Below are 25,867 nucleotides of genomic sequence, written 5' to 3'. Positions count from 1 at the left end.
GATTAGCTCCTGACTATAAATCAACTCAATACCGAGGCTGAGCTCAAGGACCTGAGCTTGGATTGTTCTACGGTTATTACACATCAAAAAAAAAAAGAAAAGAAAAGAAAATGTGTTTAGTTTCCTTTCCAACAGCCAGATGGTGAACCAGGCCAGCTCATGGGAATTGAAGATGAAGAGACCTCCAAGAAACAGGTAGGGAACAACACAACAAAACAATGTTTGACTTCATTATGTTGATTGTCACATGCTCTTTGAGCACACACGAGGCACACATCTTTCAAGTTAGAATCAGTGGAGCACTTTTCTACATGCAACAACTGGGAACTATGCTAAGGGAAGAATGTTAGGCAACTGATCTGTGACAGGGCAATGGAAATTAAGGGAGTGTGCCTCTGTTGTACTTCCTTAGAGTAAAATCCCAAATTGCATCGCAGAGTAATTTGTTAAACCTCAGGAGTATTTAAATTCAGGAGTATTTTGACTTGTGGAGTTCTGCCCACAGAAGTGCACATTCGATCTTACTAAATGTTTTTTAATGATTCAATTTGGGGCGAGGAGAGAGGTATAAAGGTAGTATAAATTGTTATCCAATCTCAAATTTATTATGAGTCAGCCAGTGTTTCCGACATTGTCACACACACACTGTGTGTGGGACAGAGTAAGTACTTTTAACTTCCTTTAATGAGTTGATAATGGGAAGGAAAAAAATCTCTGTACTACTTTCTAAGGAGTGTCACAGTTGAGCTTTCACAAGCTCAGTGTCACCACTGAGTGAGCATAAATTCTTACAAGGAAATTAAGACTTGGGCTGCAAGAGCCTCGCCTCTCTCATCTGATTTATCTGGCTCTTGCCTCTCCCCCTCCATCAAAAGATCACACTATCTCTCTCCTCTTTTCCATTTGAACAATTTTGCCATTCATCAAACTGATTGCTAATGTGCAAATTACATGATGGTATTTTTACAGGGAACCTGCATTCAGGTAAGTTTGAAGCTGTGGGATATTTGAGGGGGAAAAAACGAGTAATGCCTATCATGATCCACAGAAACTAAAGTCAGGCATCGTAGGACAGTCCAGAACCCAAGAAGGGCCGTGACAGGACCCTTCCAAAGGAAAGAGAATCTCGTGTCCCTTGTGTTAGCAAGTATCCATTCCAGCTCCCCCAGGGCTCTGGGACCCACATGTCTGTGCCTCCATTTTTCTAGAGTTGTAGTAGCTGGTGGTGCAGCTGAAAAAAATGAAAACAGGAAACCTGTCAAGAATAGAGAGTGTTATTTAGGAAGTATACAGGTACTTACGTTACTGAGACCACTTGAACACATCCTTTTAAATAGATACCTTTTTTAAAAATCTATGGTTATGTAACATCTGTGTCCGAGGGATTTAAGCAGAAAGCCCTGTGGGTTTCTCTTTTCAAAAGACAGACCTTATTTATAATCAGCCCCTTGATTTTTTTTTTTTTGGCCTTCATGGGCTTTTGAAATCTTAGGAAGTGTCCATCCTAATTCCTTATAGCTGCTCTTTCTGTGGCTCTACTAGGGCCTTCAAGATGCTGAATTCACTTATTAATTAAATCATTGACGTCATTCAGGGGGTTCCTTTTGCCCACTGCCCCCCAACATGGGAATTTTTAAATGACTGGCTCTAGGAGGGCCCAAAGATGGTGAAGGTGAGTTGATATTTCAGGTGACCACTAGATGGTGAGACAGTATAAGGCAGAAAACAGGTGGCATGTCTATGTGAAAATAAGAGGGATGGCCAGGGCCGGCAAAGGCGAAGAAGGGTCCCCCTTGACTTTTACCGCCAACCCCCACCCCAGGACAAAGCTTGGATTCAAATAGGCCCCAAAGCTTTAGCCAGACCAGCTTTTTACTTTTACGCTGTGAATTCTCCTAGTTACCTATATGCCAGAATTTTAGAAGCATTTTGGGGGGCTCAGTCTAACAGAGGGGTCCTCCAAGTGGCTTTATTGACACTTTTTCATGGGGTGGTTGTCCTATGCACTGTGGGATGTGTAGCAGCATCCCTGACCCCTACATACCAGACACACACACACACACACACACACACTCACACTCTCTCTTGCTCTCTGTCTGACAACCAAAACTGTTTCTAGTCATTGCCAAATGTCACCCCTCATTGATAACTACTGCCCTAACATCATCAGTATCAAATTCTGGAGAGTTCAAGATCATATATACTGTAACTTGCGTATCTTAAAAATATATATATCGGGGCTGGGCGCGGTGGCTCACGCCTGTAATCCTAGCACTTTGGGAGGCCAAGGTGGGCAGATCACCTGAGGTCAAGAGTTCAAGACCAGCCTGGCCAACATAGTGAAACCCCATCTCTACTGAGAATACAAAAAATTAGCTGGGTGTGGTGTCAGGCACCTATAATCCCAGCTACTCGGGAGGCTGAGGCAGGAGAATCACTTGAACCCGGGAGGCAGAGGTTGCAGTGAGCTGAGATGGCACCATTGCACTCCAGCCTGGGCAACAAGAGCAAAACTCCATCTCAAAAAAAAAAAAATATATATATATATAATATATATATAATATATTATATAAACATATATATAATATAAAATACGTATTATTATATTTTTTTTCCAGAGAAAAGTTTGTCCACTGCAGTTACTTTTTTTTTTTTTTGAGATGGAGTTTCAATCTTGTCGCCCAGGCTGGAGTGCAATGGCGTGATCTCAGATGACTGCAACCTCTGCCTCCTGAGTTCAAGCGACTCTCCTGCCTCAGCCTCCTAGTAGCTGGGATTACAGGCGTGAGCCACCACGTGCAACCCTGCAGAAGTAATTTCTAGAAATCTCAGAGAAGAAAGTGACCCAGATGACCCTAACTAGAATAGAAAAGGAAATTCTTTCAGGGAAGTAAACAGTGAGCTGACTTTGATTAACCAAGTCAGTCCCATAGCTAGGCTAAATCAATGCTTAAATACCCTTTACCCTTAAATGATCACATCTTCCACTTAGGGGTTCTTAAGGATGCCTTTTCCTGTAGCAGGCTAGGAATTCTCTCTCTGACTGGTGCACACTCAATTAATTCACTCTGCATTGTAGAGAAGGATGCCAAGACACGAAGGACCCATCTGTCAGATGGCTGCTGACAACGTATCAGCTCTAGGGTGGCAGGAGCCCCACTTTATATGTGTTCCCCAAAACAGCAGCAGAGCCTTTAACTGATAATGTGTACACACCAGCAAGCAGTGTGTGGGCCCCAGTTACTGGGTCTCCCTAGTCCCAGGCCCATAGAGAACCAGCCTACTGCATGGAGGTGACCTATAACCTTTAGCAACTGATCTTTCAAGGCAGAAAGTTAGACTGCAGGAGAGAGGGGCAGTGGAAGGAACAGCTCGGAATGGCTGGACTGAGAAAGAGCATAAGATCTCTCAGGAATAAAACATAGCTATGCCAATAGAAGTAACAATCCAAGGACATTTCCTGGTCAAGAGTCTTGCGCTCGGTCTTTGATAAAGTGGACACCGCCTTCTCCATCCTAGGGCAGACTCTGTAACCATTATTTCTTGGAATAAGCATAACAGGACTAAATTGTGATCTTAATTTTAAGCAGTGGTCTAAGCCCCTAACTTGCATCTGACCAGCCTCTCTCAAGTAACTCTTATGGAAGGGGACTTTATAACGTCTTTGTTATATTTTGACGTGACACATTTATATTTTTGCCCCCATTTGGTCTTTCTGTAGAGTTTTCAGATTGTAACATCTGAATTCATCTCATCAAGTTTTCAAGTTGAAACATCTGATTGTAACAACTGAAACAGATTCATTAGGGATCTAATTTTTTCAAACAAAGGAGATTTTTTTCTTTTTTTTTTCCTTAGGGAGTTTCAAATTTATGACCTCTGACTTCATTGCAAAGGCCAGAAAAATAAATAAATAGATAGACAATGACCACTCTCCACTCCAGACATGCAGGTGTATTTTAACACTTTAGCTTTTACTAGTAGGATTTCTTTAGGGGAAGGTGTAGAAATATATTGGTAGTCTGATAAATTATATATCAGACATGTAAAATTTAAAATATCATTTGAAATCAAAACTTGTCTGAAGACTAGCTTTTTATGTCACAAGTTCAGCTAAGCAAAGTGCCCCCTAACTATAAAACCTCCTTACTGCAGAATCCTAGAAATTACCAAAGGCAAGCTTTTTGAATGTTGATTTTGAAATTTTGCCTGCGAAAGTGCAACATCTTTCCAAGCAAATGCTTAGAAGACTCAGGGCAGAACCCAAAAACAAATGCCAGACGTTAGGGGAAAATTTTTAAAAGTTGGATTGCCAGAAAACGTCTAGCTATTTATAATTAAGCATTTTTAGCTGCTAAAAGGAAGCACATTAGATCATTTTGTTTTGCAAAGCAAATGGCCAGTGTGGGTTTTAGGATGGACACTCCCAGGAGGGTTCCCCTTTCTGAGTGGGAGTCTTTGGAAATGTTCCTGATGGGATCCAGTCATTCTGGAGCGCTCTTACGAAATCGTTCATCCTAGGGCAGTTTGGTGTTTGTGAGCTTACGGCGTTTACTCCTTGCTGTCTTCTACCATAGGTCTGATCTGATGGGGGAGGCTGTGGGCAGAGGAGCTCCAGCTCTTTGGGAGGGTCCTAGAATAGTACAAACAGCACTGGGTTAGAAGTTGGGGGGTTCTCATTCCTGGGACCTTGGTTGATTCTAGAACTTTATTCTAGGATTCCATGAATTTGCCAAGTTGACATCGGGAAAAGGCTAAAGTTTGATTCTTGAAAGTATTGACAAGGCCCCATTTGGGAATGATTCTGCCAAGTATTCCTGGGGTCCTGCCATGGTCAGGAGAGCACCTTAAATTTGATGAGTTGTCAGGGAAGAAGCAGAGGGTATCTGTGTGTTCAGCTTTATGTATGAGAAAGTCAAGACGCAAGATAGGGGCAGGACAGGGACAGCTTGAGAAAGGAGGCTTGAGATTGAGACTTGGAACTCAGGTGCCAGGGATGAATCCAAAAGGCTTGCAGGCATCTCAGCCTCAGACTTAAGCTAACATATAGCAGATAGTGGACGCCTCTCTTGTTTCTTTCTTTCTTTTTTTCTTTTTTGAGATGGAGTCTTGCTCTGTCACCCAGGCTGGAGTGAAGTGGCATGATCTTGGCTCACTGCAACCTCCACCTCCCAGGTTCAAGCAATTCTCCTGCCTCAGCTTCCCGAGTAGCTGGTACTACAGGTGCACACCACCACACACAGCTAATTATGTATTTTTAGTAGAGAAGGGCTTCTCTACATTGGTCAGGCTGGTCTCAAACTCCCGATCTCAGGTGATCCGCCTGCCTCAGCCTCCCAAAGTGCTGGGATTACCGGTGTGAGCCACCGTGCCCGGCCAATATTTGTCTTTTTAGTAGAGACAGGGTTTCGCCATGTTGGCCAGGCTGGTCTCGAACTCGTGACTTCAGATGATCCGCCCACCTTGGCCTCCCAAAGTGCTGGGATGACAGGCATGAACCACTGCAGTCAGCTTTTTTTTTTTTTTCCTGGCCCCGCAATCTTGATTCTCCAGAGTTAGGGTCTGATTTCAGATGTTAAGGCAGGCTCAAAATGGGGCATCTGCTCTGCCACAAGAAGGTGGGAGGTCAGAAAGAAGAAGCAAGACCATTAGGGCTGCCTTAGTTGGAGAAAGGGGGCTCATCTCTCATTTTCTCAGAAGTTTCACAACCCAGAAAGGGGAGAGAGCGGAAAGCAGCCTCCTAAGGAATTCTCGAATTTCTTTCTCACTTTTCCTTTTTTTTCCTCGCTCTCTCACTCTCTTCTGAGATTTATTTTTAAATAGGGTTCTTATTTTGGGGAGGCTTTCTGAGCAGGAACTACATTTTTTTTTGGAGGGAAAGAAATGAGAACACGAATTATTCAGGGCTGGGAAGTGGAAACAATGAAAGAAAGCAAGGCTACTCAGAACCGGCTGGCAGATGGCGCTCGGCTTTTACTATTGACAGCCTGGCTTTCAAAAATTCACTCTTGCGCTGGCGCCTAAGGCAGAACCCGCATCCCCCTCCCTAAATCCTCCTTCCCAAGGACACAGCCCCTGCCCCTAAGGCTGAGGAATGTTTTTAAAAGTTTTCAGTTGAGCAATTGACATCTAAGGACAAATCCCGGCCACTTTTAACTAGTGGATCTGAAGATCTTAGCCAAGGCAGGAAAGCACACAATCAGGTAACCTCCAGATTCACAGCCCTGGTGCCCCGGTTCTCCTGGGAACTGGTCCTGAGATCTTGGACAAATACCTGGTTCTAGTTTTTCTCAACTGAAAAAACAGGAGGGATGTCTTTCTCATTTTAAAACTTATTTAATTATCTTATAAAGTTTCAATAGACGAGGTATGCCAACCCCCTATCCAACACACACTTTTTAAAATGTCTGTTCCAAAATGGCAGATTGTATAGGAAATCAAGTGGTAGGACCCTCTGTTGTCCTTTGGTAAATAATTAATAGTTTCTGGGTCCCCATCACCAGGAGAATCTTTGCAGGAGCAGAGTTTGGTGGTAAACTCTTTCACACCTCAATCAAGGGCTAGAAAAGAGGTTCATAGGTGAGCAGAGCTCCAGTTTCCACCAGGGAACTCTAAGGGGCCTACCTGGAGAAGTTAGCATTTAAGACAATATGGAGAGATGGAGTAGAATTTGAGGTGCATGGTCAATGATTGTTTACAGAGAAGGGACTTGCTAGGGATAAATCATTGCTTTTCCATTCATGCATCATTGTGTTTTTCAGGGTCTCTGAGACCTCAGGGCTAGTTTTAAGTTCTTCCCCTCTTCAACCCCTCTCCCTTCTCAGTGCTTCACGGCACACCGGGGCATTCTCACTAGCGAAGGTGTCCTCTCTAAGGACGGGACCCCTACTGTCCATCTCAGGCTCAGCACTGCCTTGGGGCAGGCCACTGTGGCTTCTTTAGGCCTGGTTTCCACTGGAGGGGAAGCTGGGTCCGACGGTGTCTGGGTCAAATTCCTTGGTTCCAAGAACAGGTACCATTGCCATTCCCTTCCATTTCTGCCCCCCACCACCCCACCCTGCAGCTGGAAAATGATGAGGTCATCTATCTGAGAAGGGCTACACAGGCCTCCCACACAAGGACCTACAGAGTCCTCCAATGGGAATTTATTTCTTTCTGATCAAATTTACCCTCCATACCCCATTCATATACACATTCTCTCCTCCCTCTCTCTTAAAAGTGTAAAGTTAAAGAAACTGAATACACAGGGTTGATTTAAGATAAACATCCCTCCCACCCATCTATTTAAAATTTTTTCTTTTACTTGATAACTTTCCTACGACATTATTCTCTTATGCCCATATTCTTCTGAGGATTCTTTAAAACTTTTCTTGCACTTTCTCCTCCTCACAGTCCCTGACTTCTAGCCCTGAGTGGTGGCTGAGGGCAGGTGACCTTGTAGACCGTGGGGAACAAAGGAGGCCAGGGCAGGTGGCGGCCTCTTTCCAAACTTTCCTGGGCCACGGGAGCTCCTCCCCACCAGAGGTCAGCAGAGAGCTCAGAATGGCTGGGTCTGCTCTCAGAAAGTGGGATCTTGGAATTCTCTAGATGAAATGTAGGGTGCCCAAATGGGAAAAAAGCCCCATGTTTCCAGGGTGTTTTGGTTGGGGCTCTCATCCTGTCTTGGGTCCCGGGGACCTTACTTTTAACACCAATGCAGCCACTCTGTGCTTTTCTCAGGGAAGGGGTGGTTGGGGGTTTGGTCTGTTTATTTGGTGGCTTTCTTGGTCAGTCTTCTCCCCGCGCCAGACGCACAAATCCCTCCCTTAGAGGGAACCACACCCTCTTAGAACTCTCCCTTCTGGGGCCCAACTGCCCACTTTCGCTTCCCACAGGACATGGAACCCACATCCCACACTTGGCCTGGTGCCTTTTCTTCTAGTTGTATTTATTGTTAAAATGACATCATAATATTACAGGAAATCCCCCCAGCCTGCCCTCACCCTGCTGTGATTTTACCGATCATTATCTCCCCCTGTTCTTTACTCAGGTGTATAGACAGTTTTGAGAAGGCATGAATCATAGTGTGCAGTTCCATATTAATCCCCCTGCTCCACAAACACACACTACAGGGCAGTTTCCTTAGAGCTCTTCCGTGTTCGCCATCGTCCTTCCACAGTTCTTTCACTTGTTCAGTTCTTTCGCTAGCGGGGAAGAGCAGGGAAAGAATTGAGGTTCCCTCCCTTTGTTTTTCCTTCTCTGATCTTTTGAAATCCCGGGGTCCTTGTGAATGACTCAGAAATTAAAACCAATTCCCTTTGGCCAGTTGTTTATTTTTGAAAGAGAGAGACAAAGAGAAATTAAACGGAAAGAAAGAAGTAAATAGAGATTAAATTTAAAAATTTGAAAGGGACCAGTGGTTCACGCCTGTAATCCCAGCACTTTGGGAAGCTGAGGTGGGCAGATCACCTGAGGTCAGGAGTTCAAGACCAGCCTGACTGACATGGAGAAACATCGTCTCTACTAAAAATACAAAATTAGCTGGGCGTGGTGGCGCATGCCTATAATTCCAGCTACTCGGGAGGCTGAGACAGGAGAATCGCTTGAACCCGGGAGGCAGGGGTTGCAGTGAGCCGAGATTGCACCATTGCACTCCATCCTGGGCAACAAGAATGACACTCCGTCTGAAAAAAAAAAAATAGAAAGGGAGAGAGAGGAGGAAAAAAGAGGGAAAGGAAAGAGAGACAGAAGGAAGGAAGAAGGAAGGGAGGGAGGAGGGAGAGGGGAGAAAAGAAAAGAAAGGAAAAGAAAAGAAAAAAGAGAAGAAAAGAAAAAAGAGAAGAAAAGAAAAAAGAAAAGAGTGCCTTTGCCAAGTTTAGCTCTAAGCACCAAATGGGGTTCTTGCCCTCTAGGAACTTCTAGTCCGGAACAGAGGAGAGGATCAGGTTGCAAGTGATTATCCTTCTACCAGGCAGGGGGTGGAGCGCTGCCAAGGAGGGTGTGGCTGGCACAGCTGAGGGGCCAGGCTGGCTAGACCGGACAGGAGTACGGGGAGGAGAGGCAGGTTCACAATCCAGGCTGGGGCATCCTCCCCTCCCCATCTCACTGCGCCATGAGGTCCCTTGTTCGTTCAAGTGCCAACCAGAAAAGCTGGGACAGAGGCCTCTCTTGTGTGCCAAGACGGAGGCCACCACCACCCTCTGAGCTCTGACCACTGCCCTCTCACCTCTTATTGCTTTCCCAAATGTTTATCTCCTGATAATGTTTCCCAAATGTTTATCTCCTGGACCATCTAAAACGATGGTCCAATTTTTGTTTTATTTTAAAGTTAGGAACACACTGCGTGTAGCACAACTTCATTTTCCAAGTGTTTTCAAGTGCCTTATCCCACTAAGTGGTTTTGTTTTGTTTTAGGAAGTCTGGCACACAGAGAACTTTCTAGTTCTTTAAAAAAAAATCATAAATTTTTAAATTTGATAATAATCCAGAACAAAACAAAGCAAACCCTAAGGTTAAAAGTGAGCGTCGTATATGTTAGGTATACATCTTTGATGTTGGGGAAACCTTTGAACTTTACAAATCAATGTCCTTGAGAATTGGGTTCCAGCCAGACCCACTGTAGGCGTTGTTTTCTTTTTTTCTTTTTCCTTCCTTCCTCCCTTCCTTCCTTTCTTCCTCTCATCCCACCTCCCCACTTTGAAAAACAAGTTTTATTCTCTTGGGGTATGTTCATTAGAGAGGGAAGACAATTTTGTTCAGCAAGGAAAGGTGAGCAGAAGAGAAAAGGGGGGAATTCAGTCAGAGGAGAACAGGGACAAGGTTGATTGCTCTGTGCTGGGGTGAGGGTGGGGGGCAGAGAGAGAACATCACAGCCAGATGCAAATCACAAGACCAGACCTTCAGCTTCCTGGCATTGGTGGGGAAAATATTCCGTCAGCTGCCTTTCTATGTCCTGGGCTTCATTCATCAGCTCAAGAGAAAAAAATAAAATCAAAATTTCATCCTAATTTGTTGTGGTTGGACCCCATTCTCCCACGTTTTGGCCTTCTTGTAAAGCACAACCACAAAGGCAGAAGTGGCTTCCTGGGCTGACCTGCCTCTCAGTTCATTCTCAAGGCGTTAGCCTCATCCCATCAGGAGGAGTTCAGACTCTCCCCAAGCTCCAAGAGTTAGAAATGTGTTGCTAATTGATTTGAGCTAAATTTGTGTTGCTTTGAGACTTAGCAAGATGGCTGATTAGGGGCCAATGTTGGGGAAAATAATTGCTGATCTAATAGCTAAGAAAAGGAACTCATTCACAAATATGTTTATAAAATGGGCCTTCTGTGACATTTTGGAGTTGTCAGGGAGTTAGGGGTCGTGGTGGTTCTTCAGGAAGAAAGAAATGTTGGGAAATGTTTAATGGAAATTTAGCATAAAATGACATGCCTAATTTAAGAAAACAGTTAAATGCATCATGGTTCCAAGTGACAACAGTTGTCACAGATTAATTTTTCAAATGTTTGACTATTGGCAGGTCTGAGGTTTACTCATATGTAGGTTATGTCCAACTTGGCAAAAGCATGGAATCCTGCCCAGTCCTTGGTACACAGGGACTGGCACATGTACCCATTTTTTCTCACTGATAAGTTATTTCCTAATTTTTTGGTTAACTTGTAGGTCGAAAAAGACTTACTCCTTTTTGTCTGTTTAGTAGCATCTCTAAGCTTGCAGTAGCTGCTCACGTGTCTGCCACGTCCCTTAGAAGGATGAATCCTTGCCTGGTCGGTGAGTTTGCCTCAATTCGGGCATTTTTATTTGTTAATTCATTCATTCGATATACATGTATTGAGTGCCAAATATGTGCCCTTCCCCGTGGGGAAGACAAAAGTATGAGACATTGCTACTCCCTTGATGGAATCAAAACAAACCCAGGAAGTTAACAAGAGTGGGCAGTCTCTGCTAAGTGATTACACAGGGAATAAATAAGGAAAGATGGAAAGATTGTCAACCAAAAGACTTCAGCAACCTGCTAAGAGTCTCCAGCCCAGTTGAGCACACCAAATCAGAGATTACCTAAAAGTGTCATGAGTGCTGATAATTAAACTGCAGAAAACCTAGAAGGATCTGCTGGGGTCAAAACAAACAACATTTGACAGGCACAGCCATTCAGATTTTCATGCCACTCTGAGGCTGAAAATTTCTGCACAAACAGCAGTGACTGAACCTTTGCTAGTCACAGGATAGACCTCCCTGTTGATAACTTGTCAGTCATGGGACTGAATGAGGCCTTTCTCCAGGAGGCATAGCCCAGAGGGTTACTGGCCATGCTGAGGAGGCAGTCTTGCTTCCAGGAGGGGCTGCAGAGGCCTGGCCCAAGAGTGGTGCTGAGAACTGCCTTTTGCCGTCTTCTTTCTTTCATTGTGCACTCTCTGGAGCCAAACTATGCCTTCCAGGATCTTTCAAGACTAAAATTCTCTTAGGAAGATGGGCCCAATATTTCCCACCTAACCTTAGAAATCTTCTATGTCTAGGATTAGTGTTTTGAGAGTTAGATGGGAAAGTGTAGTTTGCAGCCAGATCCTCATGTACTATAGAGTGCTTTCACCTTAGCGCTTTCATCTTCCATCTTAGCTCCAACCCTCCATCTTAGCTCCAACCCTCCATCTTAGCTCTTGGGCTGGCCCCCGTCTTAGCTCTAGTCTTACATCTTAGCTCCTGGCCTGCCCTCCATCTTAGCTCCTGGCCTGCCCTCCATCTTAGCTCCTGGCCTGCCCTCCATCTTCCCTCCTGGCCTGCCCTCCATCTTTGCTCCTGGCCTGCCTTCCATCTTAGTTCCTGGCCTGCCCTCTATCTTAGTTCCAGTTCTCCATCTTAGATCCTGAGCTTTGGGTCTCTTTTGTTTTGTTCCCTAATGCAGATAGAGATACTCTGTATTCAAATACTATAATTAATTCCCAGCCATTGTGGAATGAAAAACACATTTTAATTTCCAGAATTTAATTTCCAACTTTCCTTTCACAAATACTTTTAAATTATCTATTTATTACCCTTGAAATAATATGTCTAACTGATAGGTCTCTGTATCACAGCACATGATAGTGACCTTTATGTTTTTTTGAAAATATGAGTGTGTAATACAGATTGCTAGCTATTTTTTATGTTAAAAATAAGACAAGGGAAGGTTTTTTGTCTGGATGACTGAACTGAAAGAACTCTCAGGTGAATTTTGCTCCATAATGAATATGATTGAGATTTATAGAATTATTAAGTTGTGGCTTCTTAAAGATTGCCACCGAAACAGGAATGCCTGAATTTTGTGTTCTGGGTGATCGTGGATGAGCACATGGCACATCTGAAAAGTGATTTGGCCCCAGGCCTCCTTACTTCCCTGCAGGTGGCTGTGTTCTCTTTAGTTAATCCCATTAGCTGGCAAAGGCTGATGGGGCTACTTTTAAGGGACATGTGCATTTTAATAAAGAGCTTTAGAGGCCCAAAAGCCCAGAGAGTCGCATTTTTAATATGGCTCTCTTTAATATGGGGTTCTTAAGAGTAGCATTCTAACAAGAGGCATTGGGGTGAACAGGGGAGGGCATTTGGGCAGTCACCCCCTCCCCACTTCTAGTTCCAGCCCCATACCCTGTTATTCCCAACCCAAGTCTATGGCTGCCTAGCAGCCCTCTAAGCAATGAGTTGACTTTCTTCCACTGTGACCCCAGGACACGTGGACCCCTCACACCAGATCTCCAAGTAGCAGCATAGTGCTTAGTGTTATTCTGCCTGGCAGCGGGGTACCCCCCCCCATTCAGTGGCAGTCAGGTTCAGATCTTAGCCTTCAGGGTGCCTGACTCATTCCGGCTCCGGTCGATAATGACAAGCCCCATGTTTTTCTCCAGCATCCACGGCTATGACACATACAACAGTCAGGAAATAAAAGAGGCTTGAGTACTATATGGTTGCTTTGCTTTCTTTAAAAAAGAAATATAATGTAAAGGGCATGGGGGAAGGAGCAAGAAGGGAGGAGGCCAGGCCAGCAAATAAGCCAGCAGCAAAACAACCTTGTTGTTTGTATGTTACATAAACAGCCCCCCTCGCCAACTGTCCTGCGGTTATATCCTTAGGAAAAACTGGGGCTTACTGGCGCTTGGGTTGATTTCACACCTTAGCTTAGAGTTACTCAGAGGTGTATTAACAGCTAATGATTCCACTGAGGGCAGCCCAGATTGCCATCTTGACTTGCCAGATATTAGCAATACTCTTATAGAAACCCAAAAGCCTGCCAATTAAGTTCCCCAGTGTAAGTTAAAAGGGGCCTTTCTGAGATGCGTGATCTTTAGGAAAAGGAAATTAAACTAATTTTGAAAGCTCCTAACACTCGAGTTTCCTTATAATGTAAGTAGGTGACGGCTGGGATGATTATGAGGCCCTCCCATAATGTGTATTTGAATAGATGTTATGGATTCTAATGGCAGAGTTCAAAGTCACTCGGAGGGGTGGGTTTTTATTTTTTTAATGTCACCCACCTGAAATTATTTTCAGAAAGTTCTGTGATGGCTAACAGGATTAGAATGACATTGTCACAAAATGATATGAGGTATTAAAAAGACCCCTACACGATGCGGTGTCCACAACGCACAAGAAGTACCCCCCCACCCACCCAAGTGTGATTCAGTAACCCTCAGTGAGGAGGAGAGCATCGAATTCTATCAGTTACAGTTTTATTTCAGACACACAAGCACGTAGGCCCACAGTGATAGTAAACATGCAGGCATGCTTTCCCTCTGAGCATGAGAGGCGTTTGGATTTTATCTTCCCAGATGCAGAACCTCTGTACTTACTTCTAAATAGCTTCCTCCTGACCCTTAGCTAAGTCAACGGGGAGAATCAGCCTCCAAGTTTTGCTAAATTGTGTACCATGACAGAGACTTGTATTTAGGAGACCTTGTGTGGACCTAAAGCCCAGAAGTAGCCACCGCCACCGTTCCTCCCGATGAAAATGGCCTCACCAGCACCTCGCTGCAAACAGACACCAGCTCAAAACACTGATTTTCTCCCCACCCTCGCAAGGTTAGGATTCTGCTTAGAACTCTGCTTTAAGCTAAAATTTCCATCACCAAAGGGCCTGATTTCAGGCAGAGAAAGGACCACTTTAGCAAATGAGAGAAGCGAAGAGGAGTGGAGGAGGAGGGTCATTTCAACAGCAGCAAAACTCAGCCATGCCATTTTCCCTGACAGCACTTTAATTATGATGAAAGAAGATTTTTTTTTTTCCGGTTTTTACAGAGGAGGCTCGTGGTGGGGGGAAAGGAGGGGGCTCTGAAAGAGATGTGAGCTGCCAGGGTACAGAGTGCAAAACGGCTGTCACTGCCAAATGACAGATGCAGTTGGAGAGGGGGAGAGAAGCCCTTGCCTGAGCCTGTGCACCAGGGGCCCATTCAGTGGGGGCCCAGGACTAGTCAGCCAGGGGCAAATGGTGAATAGGATGGCCCAAAGGAGCCACCTGCTATGTGCCAGCTTTCCCTTTTCCTTCTGCGAGATTTTAACCCCGGGGCTGGTTCTCCTAGTTGTGCTCTACTCCACCGGCTTTGAAAGCCTTGGAGGGGTTTCAAGTGGTCACATACCTTATTGTTGAAAAGGATGTTTTTCTTTAAAGTCAGGTGCTAAGTCAGGTGTGAGGTTGAAATGGACACTTAAGGGCTTCAGAGCGGGATAAAGGGACAGAGCCCAGGAAGCCCAGGACTGATGTTCTGATGGGCAGAAGCCAGCTGTGTTTTAGGAATGGGGAAAGAGTTGGAGCACCAGATGTTAAGAGGCTACAGTCAGCTCAAGCAAGAACGAGAGAACGGCGCTGTCACTGACTTCCCACCTCCCGGCCTTGCCGGTAATCCCTGCTCTGATTGGAGGCATGGGGTCCATAGGAGGCACCTACTGTGTTGCTACAACGCCCAAAAGTGGCCTGAGAATTCTGGGCTGGTAGTGTTTAGAAAGAGATATAAGTGAATCCTGGACTCTCACAGCTCGAAAAGGCCTTTCTTCCTGGGAATGGGAAGTAACAAAATGAGTCCAGGTTAGCTGTGGAGTCCTTAGAGATGAAGGGAGCAGAGAGGGAGGAAAAAAAACAAAAACAAAAACAAAGAAGGTGCATTATTTTGCACTTCCTTTCACCTCCCTCCTTGGTTTTAGGGCCCTTTCCTGGCATGCAACAGGAAGTGCAGGCTGTGTTGAGAGCCTCTGCTGCAGACTTACGCAGAGCACAAGAGATGATGTGAGCCTGCTTGTCTGGGCTGCTTTTGTGTAACTGAATTACACAGTATCTATGTTAGAAGTGATGTCACCCAAGAGAGCCCCATGGCCTTGAACTAAACACCAAGGGGCATCGGGCCCCGGCCCCAGGAGGCCTGCTATGTGGCAACTTCTCTGAACAATTTGTGATTTTCTGTTCTTTATTCCCCTCACTAAATTGTCATGCTGCTAGAGACACTTCTAATTTGATGGTTATTAATGGGCAGCTGGTAATGAAACAGCAAGGACTTAGGGTTTTGCAGTAGGTGAATTATGGACATTTACAAGTAAAACAACTTTATTTCTTACATTTAGCAAGAGGTTTAACAAGCAAAGTGCAACATCTGCGGAATCTTATGGGAGGAGGCAGTGGTCTTGAAATTGTGAGGCAGTACTGCAGGGATAGAGAGACCGCCTTTCCCTAGAACAACTGCAATCTCCCCATCAGAGCCAACTGGAAATACAAATTTGCTCCTATCTCCATGCGTGGTGATTCTGCCTGCTACAGAGATGGAGGAACAGTGATCTTGCTGATTTTAATGGACCCATTTAGGGAAAAACACTTAAAAAATATGTGAAAACGCATTTTCCCCCTATTCCTCCTGGAAAGCAACATTAGGGTCCTGCAGTTCTATCTGGAAGGAGGGAGATGCAGGAGCAGCATCCTGGCTTATGACCGTCTGGCTGCTTAGTGGTTTTATTTTAGAAAGAGTTTTAATTCAGAGGCAGCGGTGGTGTGGGGGGGTGGGGTGCAGCGGGCGGCGGGGGGGGGGGTGCAGGGGAGAGAAATCAGATGTAGAGGTTTGCAGAGCCTGGAGGCCAAAGGAAGCCCACTTTAGGAGACCACATTTTCAGCATCAGAATAAATAAAGTATTTGAGGATTTTTTTCTCCTCTTAAAAATAGGCACTTTGGAAAAGGAAATATTCAGGCTTTTGAGAAACATAGGTGATCAGTTAATGTGAGGTGGTGGTGATTGTAATGTCGGAAGAATTGGTCTCATTTTTCATGTCACAGTTAATATTGTTTAAGATTAGATAGCTTCTTAATTTAGACCATTTACATTTTACAGAGCACTAAAAAGCAAGCCTCCAAGCCACTTTCTGGTAGCACAAAGCCAAATAAATGGGAACAATATAACCTTAAAAAGATCCATTCTTTCACTTGTGGCTTTGCTCTGGTCAATATCGAGTCATTTAGCACAATCTAAAAAACTCACATTTTTCATTGCTAGAAATATATAATTCTTCCTACTATTCATTGCCTGCAAATGTCCTATTCTGGGGACCTTTTTGACTTGGGTTTTTGTCTTCTTGACACCAAAGCATCCAATCAATTTGGTCAAAAGTTCAATCGTGAAAAAGCATCTGGATGTTTTGTCTACAAACAACCAGTTTGCCTGAATATTTGAGAGGATCAGCTCAGCCAACCACCTGTCCCGATGTCACCCCAGCACAGCCCAAATGCACTCAGAGGGGCGTGGAAGGAAGGGTACACACAAACAAGGTGTGGGGGTCTCGTTTTCTCTGCTGCAGCCATCTGAAATCGGCTGCAGAGGAGGGGAGAAATGAAGCAGCAGGCTAGTCCTTCTAGGCAGACGTGGAGGGAGAACCGTGTGGAAAGATATCTTTATGGCTAGACTCTCAGCAACATCACTGTCAGAATCTGGTGCCTGCAGCCATCTTAGAATTTAGAGGAAGCTGAAGGCACCTGCCCACATTTTGTCTTAGGTTACAACCAGCTCAATCCAGCCAGCAAAAAATAAGGTTGAGAAGCGTTTCACTTTTACAGAAAAAGAAAAAATTTCCATGATTCTCTTCCTTGAAAAAAAAGCTGACCCTCCCCAACCCAAACCTTTTATTTCAAAGTCACCAAAACTGAGACTAGATAATCTCTCTGTCTCTCTCTCTCTTTTTCCTCATGTGCATAGCCAATTTAGACTCTCTTGGCTGGAATTTTTCCTGATCTCTCAGTGCAGTAAAAAGCCAGGCAGATGGGGGAGGAAGGGAACACGGAGAGGCAGGAGAAGGGGCAATGGCTCCTTGGTACATCTCCCTTTGTAGTTCAGTCTTGCACAGTCCATTTTTATTTGCAAATAGCTCAGCCCAAAAGAGGGTATTGATATGACCCCCAGATGCTGTTCCGAATCCATCTTACTCATTTTCCCTCTGGGGTGCAGGCAGGGCAGAGCCCAGATATGATCAGACCTTCAAAGCGCAGCCTTGATCCTTTATTTTTCATGTTACAGTCACAGACCTTGAAAATGTGTTTTCAGCAGTTTACCACATACTGAGAATTTCAGGAAACAAAAGGTCAAGAATTGATGACTTAGATTTATTAGTGGCCCCATTAAGCAGACCTCAGAATTCTAATGATGGGTCTTTGCTAGACAAATCAATGTCATGTTTCTAAAAGGACAAGAGTGACAGCTGGGTGATTTCACAGAATTATCAGGTATTGGGAGGAAGGTTAAGCAGGGGTTCAATTACTATCAATTACAATGATGTTCTTGTTTGTTTCCCTGGGGTTTTCATGCTGCTAGTTGTGTTTTTTTTTCTTGTATTTGCATATTTGCTGTTTTGCTTTACATGTTTTAGAAATTATCCATCTATTTTTTTTCCTCTCAAAATCTCTTCTACCTTTGGCATCAATTGTAGAAACTAAATGTTTGCTGTAGAGTTCTATCCTTTAGTCATAGTTTTTGTTTTGTTTTGTTTTGTTTTTTTAAACAAAGTTATCTTCTCTGCCTCCCCACCCAATAAACTGAGTGGATGTGTAGTTATGCCAAGTTGTGGAAAACACATTTAACACATTTAAGAACGTGCAAGGTGTGAAATATAAAAGTATGTTATACCTAAGATTAAAATATTAATTCGATTTGGGGATTATACTAGTCAACATTTTGGTTTTATATGCATTCATTCAACTAACTCATGGTATCTTGTTGAAATGATGCATTTAAAATAATTACTGATTTAATTAAAAGAAAACTAAGGAACTTTTCAGGCTGAGAATGACATTAAATGATCCTGTTCTTGAGCGCCTCCCAGAGCCGTGGGTTAAATAACACCAGAATATGAATTTAGGGTCATTTAGGCTTTTCTAGACTTTGGGATGCCTCCAATGGTTATGAGTAAAAGGAGTGGTGTTTTAACTTGGAGATTAGATGTCTCTGGGTCCCAGTTAAGTTTTATATCAACTTCCTTTGTATGGTTCAGCTATTTGGCACCATCTTGGCAGAAGATAGGGATCCAGGGCCTTTGCTATCAGTGGAATGGATTGAGGAAAGCTTCCTCAGTGATAAGTCGTGGCTTGGCAAAACATAGCCTAGCCTTCTTCCTTCCCTCTCCAAACCAGGGCACCACGTGGAGATAGCGCCGTTTGCTTGGGCTGGCTTTGGACATTTCAGAGTTCCCCTCCTTACTACATGCTGACGTCATCCCGCAACTCCCTATGTGCCTTCCCTCACTGATGCCAAGTGCTCTTGAAAGTCAACCACCTTCCTGGGTGACTGCTGCTTTCTTACCTCAGGTTAAACCCATAGACCCAGTGAAAGTTCTCCCAGGGGCTCCCATACCCGAGGGTAATCATACCTTCTATATGTGAAGGGCTAGTTTTCCAGAGTTTTTATTTCTTGGTGTTAGGTCACTGCAACCCTGGGATAAAAATATATGTAATTAGCATGTTGCAGATCAGACTCTGCACTTGTAGCTTTGTGCCACTTTCTCTAATAATACCAATTTTGGTGACACATTTCCTAGAATCCTGGACTTGCTTCAATCCCTAAAATCCTCCAAGAGCTGAATTGTAGGACAGACCTGTTTGCTTTAGAACCTAGAAGGGCTTTGTCCCAATTAGATTGTCTCTTTTCCCTACCTTTCTAGACATTGCAGGTCCACCTCCATTTTCTTTTTTTTTGTTTTGTTTTGAGACGGAGTCTCGGTTTGTCGCCCAGGCTGGAGTGCAATGGCGCGATCTCGGCTCACTGCAAGCTCCGCCTCCCGGGTTCACGCCATTCTCCCGCCTCAGCCTCCGGAGTAGCTGGGGCTACAGGCGCCCGCCACTGCGCCCGGCTAATTTTTTTGTATTTTCAGTAGAGACGGGGTTTCACCGTGGTCTCGATCTCCTGACCTCGGGATCCGCCTGCCTCGGCCTCCTAAAGTGCTGGCGTGAGCCACCGCGCCCAGCATCATTTTCTTGTTTTTATTATCGGGGAGCAACGGCTCCATTCTCCCCTAAGGCTGACATTTTTGTTGAAGGCTGAGCACGCATGTCTTCCGTGCTTGTGGCAAAAGGCCCTTTCCTGGCTGGCTCCAGAATCCTCACCAGTTAATTGGGAAAAAATTTGAGTTAGGCATCACAATTTCAGCCGAGCTGGGCAAACAACGAGTACACCTGTCACTCGAGCCAGTGTCCAAAACTCAGCCCCACAGATCACAGCTGTAGCGTTATTTCAGCATGAGCAATTCAGTATTTAATGTTCCTTAGAAAAAAATAAATCATTCCAAGCTGCTACTGTTCACCTATTAACTCTTTCGGGATTTCATGGTGGTGGGGGTGGAGGTGGGGAGTAATCTATAATTTGCTTGGCTAGCAGAGATAATACCCCCTTCCCAAGTCTGTCTTTCTTACATAATGGCCATTTCTTACATAATGGAGAAGAGGGGCTGCAAAACAATATCCTCGTGATCTGTGGCAGCCACTGCCTTCCAGAATGAGAAGTTAGATTTTCTTCTTTCGTTTCATTTATATTTTTACCTTCGCAGTACAGGTACTGCTTCCTACAATCGGCAGCTTCCATTTCTTTCCTCTTTCCACGGTAGCTTAAATTAGCCCATTATCATCAGCAAATCTTAATTTACAATTAAGTGCTGGGGAAAAAAAAGTTCGTCATTAATCAGACCTTCTCATTTTATGTAAATTGCCCCCAAAAGCAACACATTTTTAATCTGTACTGCCGATAGCTGAGCCCTTCTGTCATTTGGGTCCTAATAAATGAATTGGCCATCTGCAATTAATCTGCATAGTACAAATCATTGGAAGGCCGAGTCTGTCTGCCTTCTGAAAGAAACTGGCTATATTTAGTTTTTAAAGCAAGTCTGCTTTGTGTTCTTTGTAAAGTCAGCGACATTCTTTCAATTTTTTCGGTGTAATTAGCACAAAAGGAGCCGTAATCTGAGAAGGTAGTAGAGACTAAGGCAACCGAAAAACAGGAATGTTCAAAAAAGCGGGCAGAGGCAGCCTTCCCAGTATTGGGCGGCGTGCAGAGACCCTGGGACGTGGCTGTGGGTAGAGCTGAGGTCTGTAGCTCATAAAAAATCTCCTTTTCATCTGATCCCCAGACTGGTTGCAAATGCTTGCCGTTTGGGCTGAATAATTTTCCCCTTCTCATAACTTCCAGTGGTCGGCAAGGACCTTAGAAAGACACAGTGCCATCTGGGCTCTGCTGTTGAGTGGGCTCCTGACAGGCCAGTGAGAGTTCTGTGCACACTGCCAAGCCCTCAATAAACTGCTGAGTGGGAGAGCAGAGGGCATAGCCCTGAGCTCCCCGGCAAATGCTTAATTTCAACCAACTGGAGGCTACACGGAAATCAAGCAGAAGAAGGCTGCGGTGGCCTTGGGGAGGAGAGTTGGAGCCTGTGCGAAAAGAGGGGGCAGCCCTCCTCATTGGGAGCTGTGCAGCCTGTGCCCCGATGGTTAGTTCCCCCTCAAAATAAAAGCCAGGGAAATAGGTGGAGCTAAGTGATAATTACACATTTTTCAATTTCAACTAAAACGTGTGGGCAAACACAAAACGATGAAAAGGTATCTACATTTCTAGATGAATTAAATGTGTGACTAATTATGTCACGTTAATTGCTTAATTCCTGGTTTACCAACAGCAGATGGAAGTGGGATTGGAGAGGGGGTTTTAGCTCTGAAGGCAAATGACACCTGAGGCCCAATCTGAATCTCAGTTTTCCCAAACTGAGGCTAGTCCCTAACGGCAAGGCTGTTGGAAAATGATTACCTACATTTGGTTGGCAGGTAGATAAAATCCGAAGATGTAAAACTTCTATTTAGCAGTTGTTTCATTTGTATATGTCCACAAAGCAGCATTTAACTAAACGAAATGAATTGCCTGATTAATCCAGTGTTTTTAACTGTCTAAACTCCAATTCTATGGAGCTAAATTTGAAGTGAATACCATGGAAAAAAACCCAAAATCTTTAAAATAAGAACAATTATAAAGGGCTTCTTTTATCTAAGGAAATTTTATTAGAACCTCAGGCCTCCTGACTGGTCTCAATATCACATCTCCAGGTGCACCAACTGCCTCTTATTTTTTCCTGTTGTCACTTGTTTAGTAAGATGTTGGATCAAAGTGTCATTTAAATAAGGCATCTTGTAAATAAGCATGAAAGTAAACTGGTCCGTGTCTATTTTTAACTAGTCTCCCTACATTATTCTCCATCCTGGATGAGTTTCCATCTTCAAGGCCAAGTTAAAAGTTCTAAGCAACAGGTTTTCCCATTACCTTAGTCCTCATGAAAATTTTTCCCCAAGGGAAGTGAAGGATATTTCAGTTTAGGAAAATTAACTTTCCTGCTGTAGAGCGGTAAAACTCTTAAATATTTTTTTCTACTCAATTAAGAGCTCCATTAAGTGGGTCCATTGATCTGTTATTGATGTTGATGTACCTCAAAGAAAATGGAGCTTCCTCAGTCTTCTCCTGGATTTGACTTTCAGTTTTGGAGTTAATTGTTGAAGCTGCCGCCTGTGTTCTGCTGATGGGTCTGCCTTTTGGTCCTGCTAGTGGGTTTGTTTTCTGCTCCCTGTTGATATCCAAGTTGTTTGTCCACCTAGAATCTTCAATGAAGGGTAACATGTGCATCATTATCATTTAGGCTTCTAAAAGGAACAAAGTAATACATGTCATCTCTTTTTGTTATGTTCCCCCTTCTTGAGGTAGATGGTGGCTTTGTAAAAGTCCATTACTGCCCACTCTGGGGCTCATGGGGATGTGGTGAGAAAGGCACTGATGGCCTGGGGAATTGGGCGTCTGTCCACAGAGACCAGGAAGCCTCTCTCACAGAGGTACCTCCCCATCAGAGAGTCAGGAAAGATCAAGAAGGGCTGCAAAACATCCTCATTGCCCTCATATTGTGTGTCACGCTTTTAAGTAGATGTTTGAACAGCATCTCAAAGCCACTGGCTCAAGAAATTGGGTCCAAACACACTGGCCAATGTACGTCCACATTCTGTTTGAATTAGAGTATGTTCTGAATTAAAAACAGATCATTTTAAAATTAATTGATGGATAATAAATAGGAAATGTCATATGGCCATGTAGTTAATTCTTCAGTAGTTGACTTCAAGTCTTCTGAAATGAAGTTTTATATCATGTTTAGTTTTGAATACAAGTTTAGGGTTACTTTGTGGTTGGAGTTACTAACTAGTGAATATGACAAGAAAAAAAATGTCCTAGATAATCACTACATTCAATTTCTAAGAACTTTTATGGTCTAAAGTAATAGAGCCTTCTTACAAGGATTAACTGGGACTAGGAAATGCTTTTTACAATTCCTGCTTTCATCGCCTACATGACATAGGCTTTGACATTCATTTGCAGTAGCAGTTTCAGTCATTCTAGCTAATTAAAGTGCAGAACGTGCTTTGAAGACAGGAAACACTGTGGAAGTGCTAAATACTATTATTAAAACCTTACAGCTAAAGTTTGTTTCAGTGGAAACCTATTTATTGTTTCCTAGGCTATTAAAGTAATATTATAATTATATTTGCTCTGGGCTCTTGGAAGACAACTTAAAATGACCCCAACTAATGAAAGGCCAAGGATAATATTCTTGTCCAAAAACTGAGTGACAGCATTAAGCAGAACAGTATTTTCAAGATTCTAAGCTGTAGCAAGTCCACTGCTTCGAAAGGCAGACAAGGCATTCTTACTCAGAAAGGAGGATACCCAGGGGCCAAGGAACACAAACTGCCTTTATCACCACGAAGCTGACAAGACCACAGAATTCAAACCCTGATGTGGGACGTTGTTCATTGTTGTCAAATATGGAATGTTGGAAAGAAATGTTTCGAGGCCGTATCTCCGTGTAGTGTGTGACACCATCTGTTTAAACAAGTTTTTTCATTAGGTGACCTAGTGTTTTAGGTTAGGGATGTGTTATGATCTCAACTGGCTGGCTTGGTCATGAAGCAAGTCTCCTGAGCCAGAGATCTGTGCTCTCCTTGGGCATTTTATACCCAAGATATTCTGCCCTTTGTCCCTCCCTGAAATCTCCATAACTCCCTTCTCTTCCTGAGCCAGACGAGGGGCCCCTTCCATTGGAAAGCTCTCTCATCTGGACTGTTCCAAGAGTTATGCTAATAGATTGCCCCACTTTCAAAGCATAAACTAGGTACTTAAAACAGTAATGATCAATTAAATTACTAACTCATATGAAAAGGTCACACATGGCAGCCTCCAAATCTGAAAGACTTGAAAAAAAAAATCACAACTTTTAGGGCCTCAAGAGGTCAAATTTGAGGCCAAAAGCTCAGTAAAATCTCTTCTTTCACTTTGTGTGGAGTGAAAACAGAGAGCCTAGCTGACCACAAACCAGCTTGTGTTTCAGCACTCTGGGTGTCATTTGCTTACCTGTAAACCCATGATTCCACCTGCTGTCATTTATTTACAAAGTAAATGCTTTATTTATCCATCAGTAGTTAGTCATAATAAAATATAGGTGAAACCTACACTTAAAAAATTTTTGTTTTCAAGAGTGGCCTCATAGATCGAGAGCTGAAAGGAGTAAAGCCTGATCTTGCGTTACCCATTTCTAGGACAATAGTCCCAATTGTGCCTTGCCTAGAACACGTTAGTATATGACATGGGGCAGTTTCACTCCTTTTTAAAGTTCAGGTGTGATATTTATCTAAAAGGGGAAGGTGGTAATGGAGCTCAGAGATTTCCAAATAAGGAGGCTCTTCATTATATTCATTGTATAACTTTGTAGCTCCTGGCATAAGTATCTAGGTTGTATTTGTTACCGTTTACCTTGTACCTCTTAAAGACAATGTATCTGTGCTTTGCCACAGTAGAAGCAGGAAGGCAGATGCTTTTGAACAAATGGAGCATAACAAAAATGTCTGGCCTATTCTTCCCTCTTACAAGTCTTTAACAATTTTTAAAAATAACAATCAATCAAATTCAGCCAGGAATGTTTAATTTACCATCTAAAGATATAGAACCTGTGCTGTGTCATCGAGCGGTTCTAATTTAGGTGGTGGATGAGAGTGAGCCTCACTATCACTATTACAAGCAGCCTAGCAATCATAGATTCTGAGGCCTTACTGCTGAGTTTTCCTATGAGCACATTCAGGTGTATCTGCACAATATTTTTATGCATATTTGGTTAGGTGAAAAGCATCAACGTAGGATAGTTCCTTTGAGCATTTTCAAAATAAGGTGTATTTTTGTGTGGAAGAGAGGCCATGATCAGGAGTGTGACAAAAACCTGGCCCCAACTTTTCAGCCAAGTTCGACAAAGTCAGGGGTCTGCAACAGCCCAGGGCAGGATGGTGTCTAGGCTGCGCTTCCTGTTCTTAATTTCAAGTGTTGTTTGGTGACTTTGAATCGCCCTCTGTTGTCCTTTCAGATTCATAAAAAACAGGCCTTGTACAATGGGGGCAGCGGTGTACCTGAAGGGGCCAAGAAAAATAATATGTGGCATCTTCACCTGTCACACCTTTTCTTACTCGAAGTGGAGCAAACTGGGGAAAAGGGAATTTCAGTCATCCTGTTGAATGGCTAACAGTGTCTTTATTTTCAAAGCTAACTTAAAATGATACAACAGTCTGCTCAAGGCCTCTAGTGGTATCAGCCGCCGCATACCCCTGGGGACTGTTAAATGTGTTTCCATTTATAGGTAGCCTTTTCTTTTTTCTCCTCCATTCAAACATCTTAAGTTTCATGGGCTCTGTTAAGAAGTCAAAGAAAAAGTTGGAAGACAGTTTGTCGACTTTGCATATCTGGGCTTTCCGGGATGTAGGCCTGTGTCCCATCCAAGACACTGCTCACGTCTTAGCCTGATTACCTGGCCGCCTCGGCTCACCTGGGCACATGGTGAGCCGCGGAACCCGCAGGCACCAAACATTTATTGAATGAATAAACTGTATCCCAGCAGACACCACGGTGGCAGCAGATGACCTAACCAAGGTCCCAGGAAAGGCGGGCTGGGGTCAACTGGTTGAAAATTTAGTAACCCTGTTCCTAATCCCGGGCACTGCTATATCCTAGCGTGCGGCGGGACACTTGAGAGTTTTGAAAGAACCCTCAAACAAGTTCACGTTCCGTAAACTACTTTTCCCTCTGTTCCAGAGCCCCCAGGGCGCCCAGGCAAGGCCGCCACCTCTCCCACCTGGGAGGACGCCTCGAGCACCTACTCCACAGCCACGGCCACCGCTCCTCGGCTCCCGTGACACCGGCGCGCCTGCTGCTTCGAGCAGGGCTAGCTTTGCCCTCCCATCGCACTTTTCTCGTCCGAAGATACGAAACTCCGTCCGGGCGTCGCAAATAATTCGAATTCGGCTCTCTGACACCTACCTCGGCGGGCGCGCGCCGCTGGGAGGGCGGGGTGGGT

The 25,867-nt window shown here is 44.0% G+C and overlaps 1 protein-coding gene and 1 long non-coding RNA gene across 5 annotated transcripts in view; one reads left to right on the top strand and one right to left on the bottom strand.

Annotated features, from left to right (window-relative positions):
- GNAS (GNAS complex locus) overlaps positions 1 to 25,867 on the top strand; it is a 71,764-nt gene that overhangs the window by 23,571 nt on the left and 22,326 nt on the right. The gene's annotated exons all lie outside the window — the stretch shown is intronic.
- Positions 874 to 25,867, bottom strand: LOC105740695. Its single transcript, XR_001116768.2, has 5 exons — positions 25,831 to 25,867; positions 19,998 to 20,110; positions 18,833 to 18,895; positions 4,547 to 4,633; positions 874 to 1,255 (listed from the first exon to the last, which is right to left on the bottom strand). It is a non-coding gene; the product is annotated as an uncharacterized LOC105740695 (long non-coding RNA).

This window comes from Nomascus leucogenys, chromosome 13, assembly GCF_006542625.1.
Source record: "Nomascus leucogenys isolate Asia chromosome 13, Asia_NLE_v1, whole genome shotgun sequence".
Lineage (NCBI taxonomy): Eukaryota > Metazoa > Chordata > Mammalia > Primates > Hylobatidae > Nomascus > Nomascus leucogenys.
The sequence above is the reverse complement of the archived record's forward strand: the minus strand, read 5'-3'. Positions and strand labels throughout refer to the sequence as shown.